The 23,027-nt window shown below is 40.0% G+C and overlaps 1 pseudogene; it reads left to right on the top strand.

Moving 5' to 3' along the window:
• Positions 1-17,934: 17,934 nt before the first annotated feature.
• On the top strand, positions 17,935-22,332 carry LOC128045531 (galectin-related protein-like; annotated as a pseudogene).
• The last annotated feature ends 695 nt before the right edge of the window (positions 22,333-23,027 follow it).

Raw genomic sequence — 23,027 nt, 5'->3', positions numbered from 1 at the left:
TCCCACCCCACTAGTAACAGCTAGTTTGTTTTTTGTTTCTGTGAGTCTGCTTCTTTTATGCTATATTCACTGTCTCATATAGTTTAGAGTCCATGTATACATGCCTTTTGGATTTTAATGCAATAAGACTTCTTGCACCTCTGTACAGAGTTGTAAGCCATCCAGAAACTCTAACAATTTTGGAATTCATGGGTTCTCTGGAAGATTCTGCCTTGCCTTCCTGAATCCCCGTGTTTAGTCACTTGGATCCGTGGTTGATCGCAGTTGAGTTGGAGCAACGTGTCCAGAGTCCCCGGGGGAGAGGACCCTGAGGTCCCTGAGGGCCGAGTGGACGCCAGGCCGCTGTCTCCTTCCTGGAAGTGCACACATGTACTGAACACTAATCCCTGGAAGCATCTCATGTAGCAAAGGCCACCGCCTGCGTCGAGTCCATCCAGATTAGCAAATCTGCATAGTGTCGGTCTATGGGGACGGCTGCTCTTAATTTAATTAATAGTTTGTTTGTTTGCATAATTCTCCTCAGGAAGGACTATTAGCACATCAAAAGGATGCTAACAGTATCCTTGGTAATAATAGACTAAATATAAACCTAGTTTATCACTTTGTCATTTTCCACAAACACCACTCTGATGTCCTAACCTTTTCCAATGAGGTGCCCTATTTAAGTCAACAGCCAGCCAAGTGGGAAAAGGGAATACAGGCTGGTCGGTGAACTAGTTCGTGGTGAAAAACCAAAATAATTTCTATAATGACATCTATTTTTTAACTCCCCCAAATCTGAAAAAATGCCAGAGGCATGTGTATGATTTTTCCTTCCTCCCTCCTTCCACTTAAAAGCTTTTGTAGAGAACCTGCTGGGCCAATAGTATTTTCTTCACATCTCAAGGGAGCTCTTTGTAAAAATGTTTTTAGAACACTAATTTTTATAACACCCCAAGGAAAGAAGGAAAGGTGAGTCATTTACATAAAATTAAGGATTTCTGCAGATTCCATTTCTGTCCTACCTCTTAAAGAAAACAGAGGGAGAACAGGAACTCTCCTTGAAATTTTAGGAGCCAGCTGAGATTTGATTCAAAAGGAAAATGCCTCTGAAGGAGGAAAGCAGAGACCAGAAAGTATGACCAAGCCCTTCAATAGCCCAAGACATTCCAAAGTGAGGGTGAAGCCAGCGACCTCATGATGCATACATTAGGGTGTGATTGGGGGAGTTTCTTTCTGTGTGGCAAGACTTCCCAGTAAAACCTCTCCAAACTTTCCATAGAAATTTTGGCAGTTAAGGCCTCTGGACTATTTTCAAAAACTGAAATTAACTCTTTGGCTAAAAGAAAGTATATATTATAGTTATGTACTATAGTCATCTTTTTCCATTAATTAATTTTTATTGACGTATAGTTGATTTACAATGTTGTATTAGTTCAGGTTTATAGCAAGTGATTCCGTCATATGTGTGTATATATATATTCACATTCTTTTCCCTTATAGGTTATTACAAAATATTGACTAGAGTTCCCTGCGCTACATGGTGGCTCCTTGTTGATTACCTATTTTGCACACAGTAGTGTGTGCATGCACGCTTCAGTCATGGCCAACTCTGCGCAACCCCATGGACTGGAACCTGCCAGGCTCCTCTGTCCATGGGATTCTCCAGGCAAAAATACTGGCGCGGGCTGCCGTGCTCTTCTCTGGGGGATCTTCCCAACCCAGGGACCAAACTCACATCTCTTACGTCTTCAGAACTGGCAGGCAGGTTCTTTACCACTAGTACCACCTGGGAAGCCCATATAAATAGTGTGTATATGTCAGTCCCAAACTCCGCTTTCCCCTCTGGTTACCATAAGCTGGTTTTCTATATATTTGTTTTTTAAACAAAAGATACTGGACATAATCTTAACTTTTTTTTTTTTTTTTCACTTAAAGGATTTTATTTTATTTCTCCAGACAGGAAGGCTACAAAGTTAAAACCTTAATAACCAAAATTTAATATAACACTTCATTCTTCAAAACAGCCACAAGCTTTTTAACCTCTGGACACTCAGGTTACACAACAACCCAAATCTTCATGCTTTCTCAGTAGTAATGTACATCTTTCTCAAGAGGCCTTGCATTCTGACTCCACAGCTGAAATTCCTATTACAGAACTGAATCAAACTGAAATCAGGCAGCCATCAACCTATGTAGGCCCTGATGTACACAGGGCTCTGGTCAAATTCTCTCCCAATCCTGGATCCATCATGGTCCATTCAATGCCTGTTTGATGCCGATAGTGAGCTCCAGAGGTCAGGAAGCTGAAGGTTGTGCCTGTCGACACGTGGTTCCTTTGGAGCTGCAGCAGGGACCCCTCCGCCAAGATTCATTCTGTAGCGTGTGATCAGGCAAATAGTAGCAAATTCTGATTGCAGGGTTGAGACAACATCGGATGAGGAACAGACAGCAGACCACAATGAAGAGAGAGCGCCGCAGACACAAAAAGCTAATCTTAACTTTTTAAACAGTCATCATCTGTCATGTATAAGCCTGGTCTTATTACCTAGAAACTGGAGAAAGAAGTTCAGAAATCAAAATACCACTGAGGCAACTAGAATGATACCCAAGTAAAAGGGTGAAATTGCCTTTTGCCTACCCAGCATCTGTTCCTATCTCCTCCTGCCTGTCAGAACTCAGGTTCTGTCCGGCACTTCCCCTTCTCCAGGAAGCCCATGGGCCTCAGGGGAGGTTAATCCAAACCCAGTTTCTCACTTACTCCTGGGCATGGCCTAATCTCAATTCCTTGCTAGGGGTTGGTTCAGAAATGATCGTATGATTAAGCCAACAAGGCGAAAGGAGAGGCTTTCTAAGAGCCTCTGGGGAAAATATCTTTGTACTGGGCAGGCCAAAAACTTCATTCGGATTTTTCCAAAAGATGGTAAGGAAAAACCCAAACGAACTTTTGGGTCCACCCAATACTTCAGAAACTGCCATCGGAAGTCTCTGAGAACATTGCTCTTCGTGGATGCGAGGCAAACTGCTACCTGGTAGCTATCTTGCTACCAGGCTGAGGATGATAGTGGGAAGAGAACAGAGATAAGAAAATTGCAGGGAAATCCATCCAGAGCCATAAGACCCCATCAGCCAGAAGACCATAAAGCCTTAGATACCTCTGGACATCAGTGGTGTGAGCTGTACTTGTTTTATAACCTGGCTTGAGTTTTCTCAAGATTTATAAGTTAACCTTGACTAAGACAAGTTATCACAAACTAAAAACTTCCGAACAGAACTGATGACAAAAGACAAAAAACAATTGCCCATATAAAGAGGTAATACTGACTAACAAAGCAGAGAACGTGCATTGTAATTTAACAAGATGGCTTTCTGTACAGTGAAAATGATTGTTATGAAATAATTTAATGCTGAACCTAAAGTCTTGTCATCACTCAGGACAATTTGAATATGACCAGATAAAAGGATCCAAAGTCTTAGAAACAGGTATCTACCATGGCCATACTCAACCTGAGCATAGAAATTGTTGAAGAGGACGAAGGAATACATCCTACTGTACAGTTTAAAACAGCCCTCAAAATGCCCTGGTTGATAGGCCAGAGACTATTCTAGAGGCTCGGAAAATAAAAATACAGTTTCTAGTGGATTGGGCATCAGCTAGAGGAGGTTCAATCAAATTTATGGAAGTCAAGGCCCATTTTGTGCATAAATAAAAGGGAAGTCTTCAAGGAATTGAAAAGTGTTCCCTTCCCATCTGAAATAGTTCCCTGAAATCCCTGATATTTGAAATTATGTTAACTCAGGAATAAAGACTGTCTCTTAACAACAAGAGATAAAAGGCATGAAATGGAAATTTCCATGAGAGCACTAATATGGTACTAAAAACTCGCTGTTCTGCAGGGGACATTACTTTCTGTCCTAATAGCTCTAGAATATAAGCTTTGTGAGGCCAGGGATATCTTTGTCTTGTTCATTGCTTTGCCCTCATAACAAAAATGGTGCCTAATTCACAGTGTTAGTCCCTCAGTTGCGTCCAGCTCTTTGTGACGCCATGGACTGTAGCTTGCCAGGCTCCTCTGTCCATGGAATTCTCAAGGCAAGAATACTGGAGTGGGTTACCATTCCCTTCTCCAGGGGATCTTCCCAACTCAGGATTGAACCTGGGTCTCCTGCATTGCAGGCAGATGCTTTACCATCTGAGCCACCAGGGAAGCCCCATTGTACATGCAGAATAAACATTTGTGAACAAATGAGACAGCTGAATTCTTACCAAAAGCAAACCTTTATAGAACAGAAGAAATCTTTAGAGGATACTATATAGCTGAGATAAAGGAAAAATGAAGCATACAGAACCAAAAGGGCCAAAAATAAATGGGCAAAAGATAGGAAAGGCAATTTTTTCTTGCTTCATTTAGTCAAGGACAACTCCTGATTAGATTCTCACACTAGACCCACGTCAGGGAGTTGGGAAACCCAACATCCTTTAGGCTAAGGAATCAACAGACAGCTTTTGAACCAAGTAGCAGAACCATGTTGCACCTGCACTTTCCACAAGCCTGTCCCCATTCTCCAAATATCAATGCCCACCAATCCCCTTCCAAAATCCATGGGTGGATTTATCATGAAACTGATAAAGGTTAAGCTGTAGTGCCCCTCATTTGCTAGAAGGAACCCTAGCAATGTATTCACTTGTCATATGTTTTTGCAAAATGTGTTAAAATCAGATATTTTAGTCACAATAGCTCAGACTGCCATCTCTTTTTTTCTCCAACTTGCCCTCTTATCCAGTGGCATCAGGGTAGTGGCAGGCATTTTGGGGGGCCAGATAAGGCAAGTTCAGTTAGAAATATATTTATTTGTGTTTAATGGGATCTCTTGTATGTATAATTATTTCTAGCCATTCTGTTGTAGGAATGCCTTTCAGGAACATTCCCACAACCCACTGTGGAAACTCATCTGGTTGTCCTCACTTAAAGTGGCAGATTAAATGTTGTATCACAATATGAATGTGTGCTATGACCTTAGTGGAGGAAAATAAAGGTTTGAAATGGAGCCAGAGGGCAGTCTGGAAATTCTTTCCAATCAATTTTAAACAAAGGATTCAGAATTCCTTGGCATCTACTCAAATAGAAGTTCTTTCCTATTAGGACTATATATGAACATGTAATGTCTACTTTTGTGGGTTTTGTACCACATAAAGTTATTTTTCATCTATCTGTATATGAAGTCAACGGAAATTACTCTGACATCTAAAGAGACTTGTAATGAAAAAAGATTCTTCTAAAAGTAGTAAATCATTGAGGAAGAGATCAATTGCTAATAAAAATAATAAGTAGTTTTGTGAATTATTTAATGGTCTGATTAATGATGAAGAGTGAGCTATATGAACATATTTGTAAAACATATTTGTATTTCTTTATGATTTGACAGGAATATGGACAAGGATGATATAATTCACAATATACTAGTGCAATGAGACAATAAAAGAGTTAACAGTGAGCACCATCAGTACAAAACCTCTAAGATAAGGCTCTAAACAACAACAAAAAACTGGGAATGCTCTGAAATCATATAGATGACAAAAATTTGGGTGAAGCTTCCAAAATTTGACTATAATTCTAAACATCTGTGTGATGATACCAAAAATAAGCTCTGATTCACACAGAAAATTTTCTATAATATTAATAAACAAATATGATCAACAGTGCTATAAGAAAGAATGATTTGTCATTACACTCTCTAGACAAAATATTATAAGGTCTTTATCATATAAGGAAGTAGAGTATGGAGCCCCTAAAATGAAGGAAAAATCATTAAGGAACAAAAATATCGTGTAATTCTTTAAATTGTGTGATGATTGTGTCATTTAAATATTTTTAAAATATGTAATTTATGGTGATTTCTCTTATTACTTTAAATAAATACTCAGCCTTGAGCTTAATTTTTTATTAGAAATCTTTTTCTTTTAAAAGACCTGTGAGGGATTTCCCTGGTGGTCCAGTGGTTCAGACTTCTCCGTCCAATGTAGGGGGCGCAGGTTCGATCCTTGGTTGGAGAGCTAAGATCCCATGGGCCTTTCGACCAAAAAAACCAAAACAGAAAACAGAAACAACGTTGTAACAAAATTCAGTAAAAACTTTAAAAAATGGTCCACATTAAAAAAAAAAATATTTGAGGAAAAAAAATAGGCTTTTGAAATTATAGATGCTTCAGATCTCCAAAGCAATAATCTATTGAGGGGAAGCAGTTCTTGATCCACCTATGCTTCTATTCATTTCAACTCTGGATTGATTAAACCATTACTCAGATTTTAAGGCACACAACACACACACACACACACACACACACACACAGAAAGATTTGTAAAATGGATGATATGAACTAAAATGAAATTTTCCGTATTATCAATCTTTCCTAACAGCAAAACCATCCTGACACTCCTTCGGATTTGAGTTGTAGGATGCTATATGTGTGTTGGGAATGCAAGGAAATTAATAGGGTTCTGGAATTCAGGAATCCTCTTAGGGTTTATAAAGTGAAGGGAAAAAAAAAGAGGATCATTGCCCTAGGCAGTTGTATGTAGAGAACAGAGACAGAAAATTTACTTTGGACTTTTTGGAGTGTCTTGGGTTTAAATCCCAGTCCTACTGCTTAAATAATTGTGTGACTGTGAGCCTTGATTTCTACATTTGTGAAACTAGGCAGAATATTAAGTGCCTTTTAGAGCTTTTGTGAAAATTAAATGCTACTACTGAAATTAAATGAAGCTATAAGGATTAAATGAATAGGGCTGTTCTAAAGAGTAAATGCACTTAGTAATAGGGGTTCTGTAAATGTTAGCTTCCTTCTTAAATGTATAGAGCAGGACGTCAACTTATGCAAAGAATGTAAATTTGCTCTGGTCATAAATGTCAATGCACTTTCTGACAATGCCAGTGAATTTGTAGAGACTACATGGATTATATTTCACCTTTTTGCCTTATCCTGAAGTTAATACCAAATAGGACAATGACATGTGTGGGCAGTTTAAAAAAAAAAAAAAGAAATAAGAATGTCTGGTAACATAGAAAGAATTGTTTAACATACCCACTCATCAAACATGATGTAAACAATTAGATACCATTTCATCTCTCAGGTTGGCAAAGATGAAGGATAAGAATGCCTGCCCTCCACTGGTAAGGGTGTGAGTGGAGGGGTACACTCAAAACATGGAAGGGTGTTTATAACATTGTTGAAAACAGGAGAGGTAACCAAAAGATTATTACTGTATTTGGTAGAAATATGTGTGTGTGTAGATAGATAAACACATGTATTTCAACCAAATATAGTATGTATGTTTTATGTATACATTATTGATGTGCTCTCTAAACTCAGTTTCTCACTGTAAAATGGGGATAATAAGAGCACCTGTCTTATAGCATCGTTGTCTGGATTAAATTAAATACATAATATAATCTGTACACAGTGTTTAGCAGTGTCTGGCATGTAAGCACTCTATAAATACTCACCATTATGTTACTCTAGGATGATGGCTAAGTCTCCTGTTGGTAGCACTAGCTTAACTGTTCTTTTCACCTTGGGTGTCTGCTGACCTGATTATGACTTGTCCCTTTAAGGGTAACTAGAACACTGCTGGAGATGGGGTGGCAAGATGATCAGGTATCAACACATCCAGTCATCTGAAGGCCCTTGGAAAACCCCGTCTGATTGGGAGTTCCTCCTGAAAGCCAGGTCTCAGGGTTCTTCTACAGATGCATCCAATTCCAACTGATACGTAAGGACAGCCTTGTGAGACCTTACGGCCCAGATTCCAGAGCATTCCGGGACCTACAGACCCAAGGGAAAAGTGGGGAAAGAGCTGGTTTGCTTTCTTTGTGCTTTCCCTCCTTCACTCACTATGGAGATAGATTGCACAGTTGGATGTAGCTTCATTTTTGCATTGTGTCTCCTCTTTCCCTGATTCCTGCCTGCCTTGCTTTCTGTTTCTATTTCCACTCTTTTCCAAGGTGTTCATTTCCAGAACTGCTTCTGTGCTTTCTTCTCCGGGCGTCAGTCTACCACAGTATCTCCTTTCTCCCCTCCTTCCTTCCCTTTCTCTCTTCCTTCGTGTCTCTCTTGAGACAGGTCTAGTGGCCTGGTTGCCATCTGCTGCTTTTTTTTTTTTTTTATGAGGTTGAGATCAGATGGCACCTAATCGATCGTCATGGTCTCCATGGTTACCAGGGTGACAGAGCACTTGGGAGAGACACGTTCTTCAGCCTGGGGCTGTCAGACCATTCCTGAGAGGGAGAAAGAAAATAAAACCTCTTCCATCATATTTACACATTTACATCTTTCTCAAATGCAGCAGAACACAGACCCTGTTTATGTTTTACATAGCTACCTAGTGGCTTGAGGCCAGGGAATGCAGAGTGACTTTTTTCTATCCAAAAAAAAAAAAAAATGCACAAGGACAAAAGTAAAGATTTTTTTTCTTAATCTCAGAATACCCCCACCCCAACTCCCCACACACAGATTATCACCTTTTTTCCTTTCGCTTTTTAATGTCTGGGCATTAATTTCTTAATTCTAATGTGGTGTTACCCTTTCAATAAATCACAGAGTAGTTCTAAAACTGACAATTGACAATTATTTGCTTCAGAAAAAGGAAGAGCCACTTATAAAATCAGCATCATTTTAACCTTTGATTAAAATCAGTGATGACATTAGTTGTGACTTGTTCTTTGGCCAAGAATTATTTGTAGTGCAGGAAGCCATTCTTCCCACGAACAGCTGTCACATATGATGAAATGTAGGCAAAATAACCCTTCTTAATGCAAAAAGGTGCCGGGGCATAACTGGTCGGTAACGGTTTAATGCACAGGGGCTGGCCAATCTGGGCCTTATTATAATAGAATATGCTGGCATTGACAGGCCAGGTCTGGTTGAAAGAGATGTGAGAAAGGTCTTGGTAATAAGGATGTATAACTAATGGAACAAAGGCTAGATTTTTGGAGAATCTGTGAGAGAAGAAAACAACCAATCTTCATATCATTAAATAATGTTAAAACTGCACCTGGAATGCAGTCTTTGATTTATTCACACACCTTTAATGCTAGACATAGATGACCTGGGGCTATCGGCTGTTTTACTTCCTCTCCTGGTAATATTTTATGCTTCATAACACTTATTGGAAATTCTGCTCTTTTTTCATCTTTGTCAGAGAAAACTAAACTTAAAATTATGACACAGGTCCAAGGCCTATAAGTAATTATTCTTCATTTAAAGTAAAAATATCACCTCGAATGATGGCAGTGCCTGCTTCTTCCCTTTGTCTCTGATGTCACTTCAGACCTCCTCCATCTCCTCTGTACAGTATCTTAGTAAGATTCAGATATATTCATCTGCAGTGCCTTTGGCTGTTAAGCAAATATCACACTGATATTTGAAATAGAAATGATGCCATCAATTGGAGGAGAGACTTTAATATAAAGGGGAAGTAATTTCTTGTGAACACAACCCCTCTTACTCGCTTCACACTTCAGCCCGTCTTTGCTAATGCCTGCTTCCCTTCCCTCTCTGCAGTTCTTCCCACCCTCCCCCTCTTTCCTGGTGACCTCTGTAGGATAGCCAGGGGAACTGCTTTTACTTTAAGTCCCACATCCTCAGAAAAGCCCTCCCCCCAGGCCCCATGGCTCAGAGACCTGTGGTGCCTTATGGTCTTGCTGATGTGTTTGTTATGGATATCTCTGGTCTCTTAAGCTCTAGAGGGGCCCTTGCTTCTGGCTCTTCCCTTACTTTCTACCTAGTTAGCCCTCACAAAGGTTTGATGAAGATGATGGCAACCTGTTTTATCTACCATAGTTGGCTTTCTGTTTTAAGGCCTTGGATCTTAGCATTCTTGATCTGCAGAGATTTCACTTGCTTCCTGGCCTCCCAGACTCTGGCATACAAACGTGCTGCTCAGAGGTGTGTTCCCCCTTGGAATGAAATGAGTCGTTTCTTCCCATCAGGACGACTGGCGCAGCATGGTGTCAACTCACTCCTGCCTTTGGTAAATTGAGTTTGTCAGTGCTAAGCCACACAGCTGAGTGAAATGTTGTGTGATGTGGGCTGTCTCTTGGGAGAGAGAAACTGGCATAAACCACATCCTAATGGGATCCAGAAACAAAGAAGCGTGAATGAAGTGTTAATTGCACTCATAAAGACATTAACAAAGGAATTAAAATGGCAGCGGCTTCCTCCTCCACTCAAGATTCACAGGAAAACATGTGACCTCAAAGAATGTTTTAACGATAATCATCAAAGTGTATTGTTTGCCCACTGCAGAGATAACTCTCCATAAATATTAACTTATCAAAGAACAAACATTTTTTGTTCATTATCTTGAGAACATTAACTAGCAGACAGTTTAACTGTACCCCCACCTCTAATTCTGTTCTCCCTCCTTGCTGTCTTTGTATGATTTAAGTTTCCAAAGAATCAAGAGGCATTTTCAATGCTGCTTCATTAACCATAAGGATGTCTGTTAACAGTTTGAACCTAATCAATCCTACAGTTCTTATTAGAGCAAAATGCTCATTATCTGGGAGATTTTTTGCTTTTTAAAGTAAAATGATGACTGGGGGTTTGTTTTGCAGTCCTTGAATATTCCAGAAAACATCAGCAGTGTGGGCAACCTGGGGCTCCCTCCCTCTGCCCTTTGGCAGGGCCCCCAGCTGCTGACAGCAGGGCTAAGCTGCAAAAGGGCAGAAGGCTGCATTTGACTGAGGATGGATCACATTGATGAATATTGCACCTGCTTAATGAAGTTGAGGCCACAGATTTGGGGCCTTTTATGGTTCTTCTCACTCAATTTCACCCTCACAAACCACACCACTAATCCCAGTCGGTCATTCTGTGTATGTTTGCAACTGTTGACTTGGGGACTAGATAAACGTAAATGAATCTCATCTGATGACAGTGACCAGAAATCTCAGTCTCAAATGGAAACAGAAGTGGAAAGTGTGTTCACATAGAGCATCTCATGTAGTGCACGCTACTCCAGGAGACAAATAGAGGAGATATTCCTACCTTCGTCCTGCAAATAAGAAAACAAAAACCCAGAGAAATGAAGTCAAGTCCTGGGATTCGAATTCAGGTATTTTCGATCATCTGACTGCTCTTTCTACTGCGGGATTCTCACTCTCTTGGGATCTCCTCTGATTCTCCGAAGGATCCTGTGAAGTAAGGCAGGCTGTATAAACAAGGGAGTCGATCTGCCAGCAGCCGTATTAACGCAACCAGAGGAGCAGGTGCTCTGAAACCCTTGCCTAGAATTTGGCCGAACAACTGTAGTTTTCATTCTAGCCTAAGTCGACCATATTCATAGAAGGTGGCAGATTTTAAAGTGACAAAATTCTAGTCTCTTGTATGCATCCAGGCTGATCAACATAGGTCGATCAGAGGAAGAAGCTCGGAAGTGCAGGCAGCATCTTAGGAGAGCTACATTCCAGTCATCAGAATCAGACCCAGTGAGTCTCTGGTAGCTTCTACCTCTGTTGAAAATATTGAGGGTATTTCTTTTTGGATATTACCTGTACATTAAGGATATCACAAAATTCTTCAAATAAAAAATTTTGGATTCTATGTTGCTTTGTATTAGTTGCTCTTAGTTTCATACCTATATTACCACTCAAAGAATGATTGTCTTCATACAAGAACACTTCATCTATAATATTGAACCCATAATCTTCAAGCAAATTTAGCTCCGGTGTAGACATACCACCAAGTTGTTCAGGATTCTGATCCAAACAGCAGTTTGAATTAATTATCAAGGTGTTATTATTTAGCAGTAAGTTATTAATTAATTAATTATTTGCTTAAAAATGTTGACTGAGAATGTGAAAGAGTTTGATGCTATTAATATAAGCATCTACTGATATTCAAAACACATAGATAATCATCTAGTAAAATACCTGGTTTTTATAAATGATTTTCCTTTCATTTTGTCATTTGGATATTGAAAATACACACCCTGAGATGTCACCCAAATCCTGGAGGGAAGGGCAGTTTCAGGCTTTTATTCATTCTATTTATGTCAAAGTTAAAATAATTAATTCATACTTCTAAACCAGAATTGTGTCATTATCATAGAGTGATCATTTTGATCATTCTTTTCCATTCATGGAAATCCAAATGGATGAAGTCATTTTACAAGTCTGTACTGTCCATTATGGGTAGCTACTAGTCAAACGTATCTGTTTAAATTAATTAAGATTAAAAATTAAGAATTAAGTTTCATATTCTAAGTGCTCAGTAGTGACCTGTGATTGGTGGTTACTATATTGAATAGTGTAGATTTATAGAACATTTTTGTCACCATGGAAAGTTCTATTGGACAAAGTTATTCTACAGCAAAAGATTGAAACCCACACAGACCACAGAAATACATCCCCTACCCAAACATCTATTTGTAGAACAATATAGTTTCACTGGGTCTTCCCAAGTGATGTTAGTGGTAAAGAATCTGCCTGCCAATGCAGGAACAAAAGAAAAGCGAGTTTGATCACTGGGTCAAGAAGATCCCCTGGAGGAGGGCATGGCAACCCACTCCAGTCTTCTTGCCTGGAGAACCCCATTGACAGAGGAGTGTGGTGGGCTACAGTCCAAAGAGTTGCAAAGAGTCGGGCATGATTGAAGTGACTGAGCACGCACACACGCATAGATCCACTGAGAGTGACTTGTAGGACCAGGCTGCTGGGGCCTGGGCATCAGCGAGGAGGTGGCCTGCAGCCTTCTTTCTCAGAGTGAGAACTGGCCACGAGTGTCATGGGAGAGGATGAGTCTAATCTCTAGAGAAAGGGCAGGTGCAGATGAGCCATTTCCATTTTCCACTCCTGCAACTCCCAGAACCTCCAGTCAAGACCTGCCGCCAAGTAGTGCTCACACAGAAGCCCAAACCAAAGAGCAATTTTGGATTAATTTTCTGGCCGTTACTTCTTTGCAAAATCTATCTTGTGCCTTTGATTAAGGATTTTCTTTCTTTTTGCCATGAATTTAAATGAGTCTAAACCTAACAGTGTTTTCCACCAGCCACAATATTTAGCATAGGCATTGACCAACAGAAAGAAGGCCTTGGACAAGCTAGGATTGTGAGACTGAACAGTACAGTCTGGTGTTCCTGGGCTGACATCCTTAAGGGAATGCCATTCATTGACTCTGCATCATTGCAGCAAGTAAACCTATGCACAGACTGAAGTTCTTCCTCTAAGATGGCAAAATGGGAATAATCCCCAGTGTTTGCTGCATTAGCTACTTAACCTTGTATAAACTTATAAAACTTAAAAGTACTACATCACCAATCATATCCTTTTCTCTGATGTATCATACGAGGACTACCTTTACTATATCAAGAATGAGATCGAGATGGGATATCTTTTATATGATTTTCAGTCATTTGCAAAAAACACATGAGGTAGACAATTCTCATTGTTTTAATCACACATTTCTTCAAAGTGGGCTTATCGGAAACATATTTTATATTCTTATTAGACTCTAAGTCCCTTGAAACTGCTAATACATATTTGTATCCCACAAGTACCTGATACAGTAGGAGTTTCTCAGAACCTTGCTTCAATTCCATCAACAAATATTGCGTTGGCAAAAAAGTTCACTCGTTTTCATTTACTGAACAAGCTAATGAATGAATAAGATTATGGGTGACAATTCTTTCTTGCCCGGTCACTTTTAGCTAATAGCTGTGGGTAGTTGGAGGGCATGGGGAAGAGTGTCAAATTTTGAGAAGAAACACAGATCATGAGCCTTTTGAAAGTGTATCACTTCAAAGCTTCCTTTGACTTTCCGTAGGATTATAAGGAGAGAGAAAATTTTTGAAGGTCAATTGTGTTTCAATTGACGGAGCAGAAGTTCGGTGATGTGCATCTAGCCTATTCTCTCCTTTACAGAATTTCCTTTCTGACAGTCTTTCTGGAAGTAGGGAATCTAAAGGAATGTCTGAATGTGTTTTGTATTGTTTTGTACTGATGGCTGAATGACACAATAATGGAGTTAGCTGACATTGAAAATGATTTACATGATTGAGCCCAAGCTCATACACTTTTCTGTAAACTTAATGAAAACAAATTCAGAAATTAAGGTGATTGCAGGAGAACCTTGAATTCCATCCCATATTTCTAATCATCCTTGATAAATCAGAGTCCAACCCCATCTTCAACATTTCCAAGAAAACAGAACCACAGGTGTATGCTAAAGGCCGTAGAAGGGCCTTTTAAAAATATAATAACCTCTTTTGTGTTTTAACAATGCCAGTCACCCATGTAAACACATATTGTGATGAAGCTTTCTAGGTCGTGCATCTTTAAATCACCATGACTCATATTTGTCTCTTGTTCCAACTATTTTTCTGGTTCTCTCTTGCAGAAATGGTTTCAATTAGAGCCTGGAAAGGGTTGATGCAGAACTCTTGCTCCGTGCTTGCCAACATGGGAATTGGTTTTAAACATGGCTGTTTCTCATCCAAAAAAAAAAAAAAAAATCCCCCCTTCCTGCCCTGGAGTTAGAAGAGATTATTCTCAGACAGGCGTTTAGCTGATTTTTAATGTCAAAGAAACTTAATTTGCAAACTCGTTAGAAACTCTTTAGTAAAAGCTGCCTAGTAAAACAGATGATTAATATTGGTAAGCTCCTCATTTGCATATTAATGAGTCTCCATACTCAACTAATTAAAACTGCACTGCCTGTTTGAGGACTTCTAGACTGCTGGTCTTGTTTCCATGTACAAACATATATTTTAATGAAAATAAGGGTTAGTAATCATGTCTGAACTTTTCTGATGTACCGTTCCACCTGTGACACTTAGGACTCCTTGAGAGGTCATAGAACCATCTCGAAGCAGCCATTTCATTGGCCCAAAGGTCACTTTTGTTCTGGGATTTGTGTGCTCCATGAGGTTTTGATGGGAAGAAAATTGTTGGATTATTCATGATTGAAATAATCGAAAATAAGTAAGAAAGTCATCCCACTGTATCTCAATATTTGTTTTCCTGAAGAAAGAGAAAGTGAAGTTGCTCAGTCGTGTCCGACTCTTTGTGACCCCATGGATTGTAGCCTACCAGGCTCCTCCATCCATGCGATTTTCCAGGCAAGAGTACTGGAGTGGGTTGCCATTTCCTTCTCCAGGGGATCTTCCCGACCCAGGGATCGAACCCAGGTCTCCGGCATTGCAAGCAGACGCTTTACCATCTGAGCCACCATGGAAGCCCCTGAAGTCTTACTTTAGAAATGTATCTTTCCAGTATAGTAGTTTTTGATATTGAACCTTAGCTACTCTACAATTTATTCTACTTTTTACTACTTTTTAGGAATTCTAATAACGAATTACTGGGTGGGGAAGTAGGCTAATCTGTTTCAGAAAATTATGTTTGCAGAAAGCCTAGTGAGTTGGTCACAGATCCCTAGCTCTCATTGTTGAGAATACTTTGCTATTTTCACTGTACGCAAAACAAAACCAATGAGACAAACAAAAATACCTGTGAAAATGAAACTCCTTTTATTACAGTGCCCTCAAATGAGATTCATGAGAAATTATGTTAGTCCCAACAATCAAGGGACATTGGCCAAATTGCTGGACTTTTCACTCATCTATAAGAACCAAAAATAAATATGCACTGAGTGTCTACTCTGTCCCCAAATCGAGCTAGGTGCCACTGCTGGGTTCTTCCACAGCACTCAGTGTTTACCGTTCTAATAGACCACTTCCTGTAGTTTCATAATCGTATTCTTATTTATTTATTTATGCTTTTTACTGGAAAACTCTCCATAGCAAGGCCTCTGTCTTTTTCGTTATTATATTCTCCAATGCTTATCCCAGTGATAACTGTGCATGTGCTAAGTTGCTTCAGTTGTGTCTGACTCTGTGCGACCCTACTGACTGTAGCCCGCCAGGCTCCTCTGTCCATGGGATTCTCCAGGCAAGAACACTACAGTGGGTTGCCATGCCCCCCTCCAGGAGATCTTCCTGACCCGGGGATCAAACTCGTGCCTCCTGCATTGGCAGGCAGTCTCCTGCATTGTAGGCAGATTCTTTACCACTGAGCCATCAGGGAAGCCTTGTAAGGTTCTTGATGACTTAGCTTTAACCAGTCAGATGAATACTATGAAAACTGACTTTAAAACTAAATCAGGTGGGAAAAAGGCAGTAGCTTGAAGGGCAACAACTTTTGCTGGTGTGGATGATAGCAGCTGTGGCATAGCTCTGGGGACAGCAGTCTTGGGTGGAGTCATGTCCCTGGCGCATGGTTTTGAAGGTATGATCTCAGAGTCTGCAGTGGATGTGGCATTTTCTAGACGCTTAGCATATAAACTGTAGCAGAGGGAGCAGTTTCCTTGGCAGACAGCTTCCAAGGTGATGTTTGGAGCCATTTTTCCTGAAGATCTTGTCTAAGCCTTGGCCATCTAGCCCTTTCAGGAGCTTTGTAGGCATCAAATTCCTTTTCTTTTTAAAACAACCAGCATAGTTTCTCTTTTCTATACTGAACCCTGATGGGTAGATTTCTTCCCAGGATTATTATCTTGTTTCCATGAGACATTTTATGTAAAAGTGACTGGCTGTTAGTGAGTATTTAGTAAGAATTTTCTTCTCTCATAATTTGTATATATAAAATCACAGATGAAACAGGTGTTTTGAAAGATTCTGATGACTGTCTCTTAGTTTTCAGTTGACCTATAGACAATCTTCAACCAAAAACTTAGAGTCACACCAACACACAAACATAGAAATATAGAGAGGCAAATACATCCTTCTTTTATTCATTTTTTTAGCAAAACCTTATTGACTACATATTAAGATCAAGCGCCTGATCCTGAACATGGACAAATAATTTTCTCTCCCTGAGTCTCAGTTTTCTCATTTAAAAAAATGAAAATGTTGAACTATATCATTTCTAAGTTTTCTGTCTTCTTTGCTTCAAAACTGTGTGTTCTTTATATCACTAAAAAATTAACTCTCAATTTGATCTATGCATATGCAATCTCAGTTTGTCTCAGGGTTGTAGGTTTCTCTAGTGGTTTGAAATTACGTGAGAAGAGTTGAACATGTGTTTTTAAGCACTTGTTATTTCTCAAATCAGCCACCCCCTTATCAATAATAATACATTTTCTTGACCCAGTGAATCATGGATCTAACACTCTTAAGCATAATTCTTTCCTCCCTTTAACATTTAAGAAAGCACTGTCATCATTGGTAACATTTACTGAACAATTACTATTTATTATGTACTTCGTATTTTCTGAAGCCCATGACTTGGTGCCCATTTAACATCTACAATGCTCTATATACATTTTTGATATGGTGAAACTGAAGCTGAGAGAAGTAAAGCAAGTTGCCCAAGATCATAGAACTAGTAAGTGGCAGAGCTAAATCTTGGCTAGGTTTATTTGAACCTAAGGTACATAGATGACCTCTCGATAATAATAGTGATGATGATGATGATAATAATAATTAGCAGTAGTAGCTTTGAAAATACTGCTATTTTATTTATTACCTTTATTGAGTATTTAATACCTTTATTGAGTGTGTGCATGCTGTCACTTCAGTTGTGTCCGACCCTTTGTGACCCCGTGGACTGTAGCCCACCAGGCTCCTCTGTCCATGGGATTCTCCAGGCAAGAAGACTGGAGTGGGTTGCCCCCCTCCAGGGGATCTTCCCAAGGCAGGGATAGAACCTCCACCTCTTACGTCTGCACTGGCAGGCAGATTCTTTACCACCAGCACCACCTGGGAAGCCCACTGAGTACTTACCCTAAATGCCAAATACTCTGCTCTTTTATTCATAGCCTCAATTCATTCTCATAATTTACAACCTAAAACCCATTATAATTGCCATTTTATAGATGAAGAAATGGAAGCTTATTGGTTTTAAGCACCTTGACCAATGTTCAGCTAATCATTTGTGGAGCTGGGCTGTGAGCTTAGGCAATATGAAACCAGTGCCTTATGGCCTCTGGTACCTTATGGCCTTCTGTTTCCTGTATCAATGGGGCTGAGGGAAAAATCTTGACTTTGCCTTAATTTATGTAAGATGTAAATTGTTGGCATACTTGAAAGTCATGTAAGTAACAGATACCTACGGCATTCCCACAACTGATTCTGTTCATCTGTGTGCTCTGACGCCACTAGGGCTGGTGACCCCTACAGACTTGTGAGTACAGAAAGAATGGGTCAAGTGGGCTATGCATGCCAGAAGTGCTATGCCATGGACACGCACTCCTGCTTCTCACATTGGTGTATGACGGCCTCAACAACCCTTTTAACTATCCTTCCAGAGCTATAGAGTTTCTGACTCTGTTTCTATCAAGGTGATGGTAATTATGGGAGGTCACTTTCTATTTCTCTTTTCAACATTATTTTTAATGTTATGTAGATATGTGTTTAAAATGTACATATTTACGGGGCGGCGGAGGGTGGAGAGTATGACCATTTAAAAATCTGAATCTTATAAGTGACCTAGATGCCAGCTAAGAATTTAAGAAGGAGAAAAGTTGCAAATCCAAGCAATTAACTATTAAATATTTAAAAGCCAAGTATAGTACCTATGGGCAGAGAGGCCCTTTCCTTTGAGGAGGTAAAAACTAATTGCAAACACAGAACTATTGAGCAGTCACACTGTGAAGCATGGGGTGCACTTAGCAGTTATCATCTTCTGTTGGCTGAGCCACATGAAAAGAAAGGTGGCGATCCAACAAAAATGTATTTCAAACCCCCTGGGAAATTTATTCAATAAGTCTACATGAAAAGGAATAGATGATAATGAGAGCCAGGGAGAAAGGCAGACGGGGGCTGTTTACTCTGAGTTGCAGGGAGGTTTGTGAGTCCTGAGATTTTCAATTCCTGAGACAGATCTAGCACATAGTAGGTGCTCAAAAATTATTAAAATAACTAGCAAATCAATGAATGGATGGATAACTTTCCCCACTATGTTTGAGAAAACAGGAAATTTTATAAATATTATTGAAAAGAGTACTTGTGATGGATTGAATGTTTATGTCCCTCTCCAACTCATATGTTGCAGTTCTACCCACCATCAACATGATGGAATTGAGAGGTGGAATTGGCATTTGGGAGGTGATTAGGGTTAGATGACAGCATAGGTGCAGGGCCTTGGTCTGATGGGATTAGTGCCCTTATAAAGAGAGACACTGGAGAGTTTGGCCTTCTCTCTCCCCAGCTGCACAAAGACGAGGTTCTGTGAGAATGCAGGAAGAAGGGAGCCATCTGTAAGCCAGGAAAAGAGTCTTTCCCAGGAAACAAAAAGCCTGGCACCTTGATCTGGGACTTCTCAGCCTCCAGATTGTTAAAAATAAATGTCTGTAGTATTTGTTATGTCTACCTGAACAGACTAAGTCCTTATTTATCTTTAAATCTTACTCTTCTTGAAGTTTTAGTCACTCAGTCATGTGTGACTCTTTGTGACCCCATGGACTATAGCCTGCCAGGTTCCTCTGTCCATGGAATTCTCCAGTCAAGAATACTGGAATGGGTAGCCATTCACTTCTCCAAGGGATCGTCCCAACCCAGGGATCGAACCCACGTTTCTTGCTTTGCAGGAAGATTCTTTACTGTCTGAGCTACCTTGTAACTTGTATAGATATACAATAGTGTATATATATATGTATATGTATAGAGTGATCATTTTAATGATTTTTTAATTAAGTAGTTAATTTTGAATGTGAAATAACTTGCCAGTTGAATGAGAATCATAGTGTTTTCTATGACTCAGAAGTGCATGTCCAAGGAGAAATTGGTACTCAGATCATAGGACCAATTCCAGGGCCCTAGAGTCAATGTGGTGGCATAATACCAACATGTAGGCAGCACACCAAAGAATAAATTCTAGTTTCTACACTATAGCTAAGACATAAACTCACTATGCAGTCACTTTCTCTTCTTTTTCCTCTCTTTCTTTCTTCCTTGTATTGGACCTTTGGGACACGTAACAGATAGAAAAGCAAACAGAGGGCATGGGGCTTTGAGACAGGGTATGCTGGATACACGATAACTGCCATAATAAGAGATTTCAGAGGAGACTCAAATCCCTCAGGGCCTGCTTCCTGAGGTCAAGTTTCTGGGGTTGCAGAGTGTTAGCAGACATATTTCCTTCTCTCTCTCTCTGTCCTCCTCATAGTGCATACAGACCATTCCTTAACTAGCAAAGTGCGGTACTAGCAAATTTTAGAAAGTACTAGCAAATCCTGGTTATGAGAGTTCTTGCTTCACCTGTGGGAGCAGTCCTTTCTTTGGGTATACATAGCCAGGAGCTGATAGCTTTTCCTAAGATTTATCATAAAGATGAAAAAGGTATAGTAAAAGAGCAGTTGAATCCTGGGGACTAGGGTTGGATCTCATGACTATTTCTTATTGACTATGATCCTTAGTACTTTGCTTAATCCTTCTGAGACTTTCTCCTTCTCTGTAAAATGGGGCTAGTAGTTTCTTCCCTACCTGCTTCAGTGAGTTGATCTCAGAAACAAATGAGGCACATTTGGACATACAAAAGCCTTTTGTAAAACATAATATTCTATGCTGGTGGTGGGCAAACTCTGGTCTACAGGCCAAATCCATACATCTCTCTGCTTGTTTTGTATGGCCTGCAAGCTATGGCTGATTTTTACATTTTTAAATGGTTGAGAAGATTTTATGACATGAAAATTATGAGATTCAGATTCAGTGTTTATATGAATGAGTGTGTATGTTCAGCTGGTAAAGAATCCGCCTGCAATGCAGGAGACCCCAGTTTGTTTCCTGGGTCGGTAAGCACCCCTGGAGAAGCCTGTCTCTTGATAGGCTACCCACTCCAGTATTCTTGGGCTTCCTTGGTGGCTCAGACGATAAAGAATCTGCCTGCAATGAGGGAGATCCAGATTCAACCCCTGGGTCAGGAAGATACCCTGGAGAAGGGCATGGCAATCCACTCTAGTATTGGACAGAGGAGCCTGGAGAGCTACAGTCCCTGGAGTCGGACACAACTGAGCGACTAACACAAACACACACACATACACAGACTCTAAGAACAGCACATATGCCAGCTTGTTTAACCCTTAAACTGTACTGGTAACCACCATTGCACACTGCCAATGACAGAGGAGAACAGTCTATCAAAAGCTCAGCATGGAGCCTCACTAGAAACAAAAGCAGATGAGATTGCAGTGTGGTTCTAGGAAGTAAAGTTTATTTTCTGAACCAATGTTTTGCAGATAAGGAAGCTGGTTTGAAGACTGGTCACACATGACAAATGACAAATAACCCAGTTCTTTGTCTGACAACCCAGGTCTGACCATATCTTTTCAGTGTACAAGGTCATTATTTTCACCTACTTATGCTATCAGAAATTAAAGTGATAGATTTGACCCTACCAAATCTCCATAATACAACTCAGCCACACTTGACATTAATAATATCAAAAGCATCTTGGAGTTCATCCAAAGGATTTTGTTCTGGAAGGACCATAAAGACATTGATCACTTTTTAATGCAGAGTAAGGTCAGTGGCACAAATGCTGAGATGACCTTTAAAGTAGGCAATGTACTCATTTTAACTGAGCTTCACCTGTGTTGCAATGGACTCATTTATGAAACTGGTCCACCCACAAACACTTGAAGAGAAAGACCCACCTCCATCTAGTCCCTGTAACTGAAACAGACACTTGTTACATTAATTGCCACTGCCGATGAGCCTTGGACGATTTGCTCAAAGGCCACAGGTTTAGAGACTAGCCTATGGCTTTTGCAACCTGTCTTAAAAAGGTGGGCCAAGCAGCCCCGCCACCTGGCCGCCAGTTGCCAGCCCTTCGCGCTGTGCAAGAAGACAGTGGGGTCTGTGGCTGACAGCAATGCAGTGGTGAAACTAGATGATGCGCATTTAAACAACTCCTTGGTCTCTCCAGTTCAAGCCGACATATACCTCCTACCACTGACCGTGCCATTTTGTGGGCACATTAGAGGTGGCATGAGACCAGGCAAGAAGGTGTTAGTGATGGGCATTGTAAACCTCAACCCGGAGAGCTTTGCCATCAGCTTGACCTGTGGTGATTTGGAAGATCCTCCCGTAGAGGTGGCATTGAACTCAAAGCAGTGTTCACAGACCCGCAGCTACTCAGAAATTCTTGTATATCTGGGGAAAGGGGTGAAGAACAGTTAGTGATCCCTTACTTCCCATTCGTCCCAGACCAGCCGTTCAGGATGGAAATCGTTTGTTAGCATCCAGGTTTCAGAGTGTTTGTGGATGGACACCAACTTTACTTTTACCACCACATTCAAATGTTATCTGCAATGGACACCATAAAGATCAACGGAGCCCTCCAGATCACTAAGCTTGGCTGATGTTGTTCATACCACACCTGTTTCAGAGCATCAGGTGCCACAACTGTCTGACTGTTGGTCTGGAAGTAGTGTCCTAGCAAGGTCTGAAGACTTAAAAAGAAAACAAAAAGGTAGACTTCACTGTTTTCTTCTTTCTGTGCAGTTTAAACCCAAATGACTTCAATGGTGGTTTGCCCTTAGGAAGCTGTCAGAACTAAGACATGGAGCCATTATTCCCAGAACAAAGTAATACATTTATACTGGATTTTATTCAGACTTAACTGAAATGGATTTGTGATTTGGTAATAAGTTATTCATCTTTTCAAAGCAAGGTAATATTTAGAACAAAAAGTGTTAAAGACTTAAAACAACAACAAAGGTGGTACATAGAAATCAACTCATTTCTGCAAACAAGTGGAATTGTGTAGCACAACCAACATTTTAGTCAGGGTATTTAACATAAAATGTAGATTGTTCAAGGTTTTTTGTTTTCTTTTTCTTTTTGCACAGCATAATGTTAACTCAGATTTTTTAAGCTTTCTTGTAGTTATTTCTACTAAGTGTATGTGTTAGAGAATGATTAATGTCTCAAGAACAGTTAGTTATGAACTTTTGAATGTACAATTATCTTAGGTCTGAGTGGGGAAATTACCTATTACCATCATGAGAAAGGTGAATTTCTACCTTAAAGAGTTGTCTTATCCTCCTACCCCTAA

Source organism: Budorcas taxicolor, chromosome 3 (genome assembly GCF_023091745.1).
Source record: "Budorcas taxicolor isolate Tak-1 chromosome 3, Takin1.1, whole genome shotgun sequence".
Classification (NCBI taxonomy): Eukaryota; Metazoa; Chordata; class Mammalia; order Artiodactyla; family Bovidae; genus Budorcas; species Budorcas taxicolor.
This window is presented reverse-complemented; position numbering and strand designations above follow the sequence as displayed.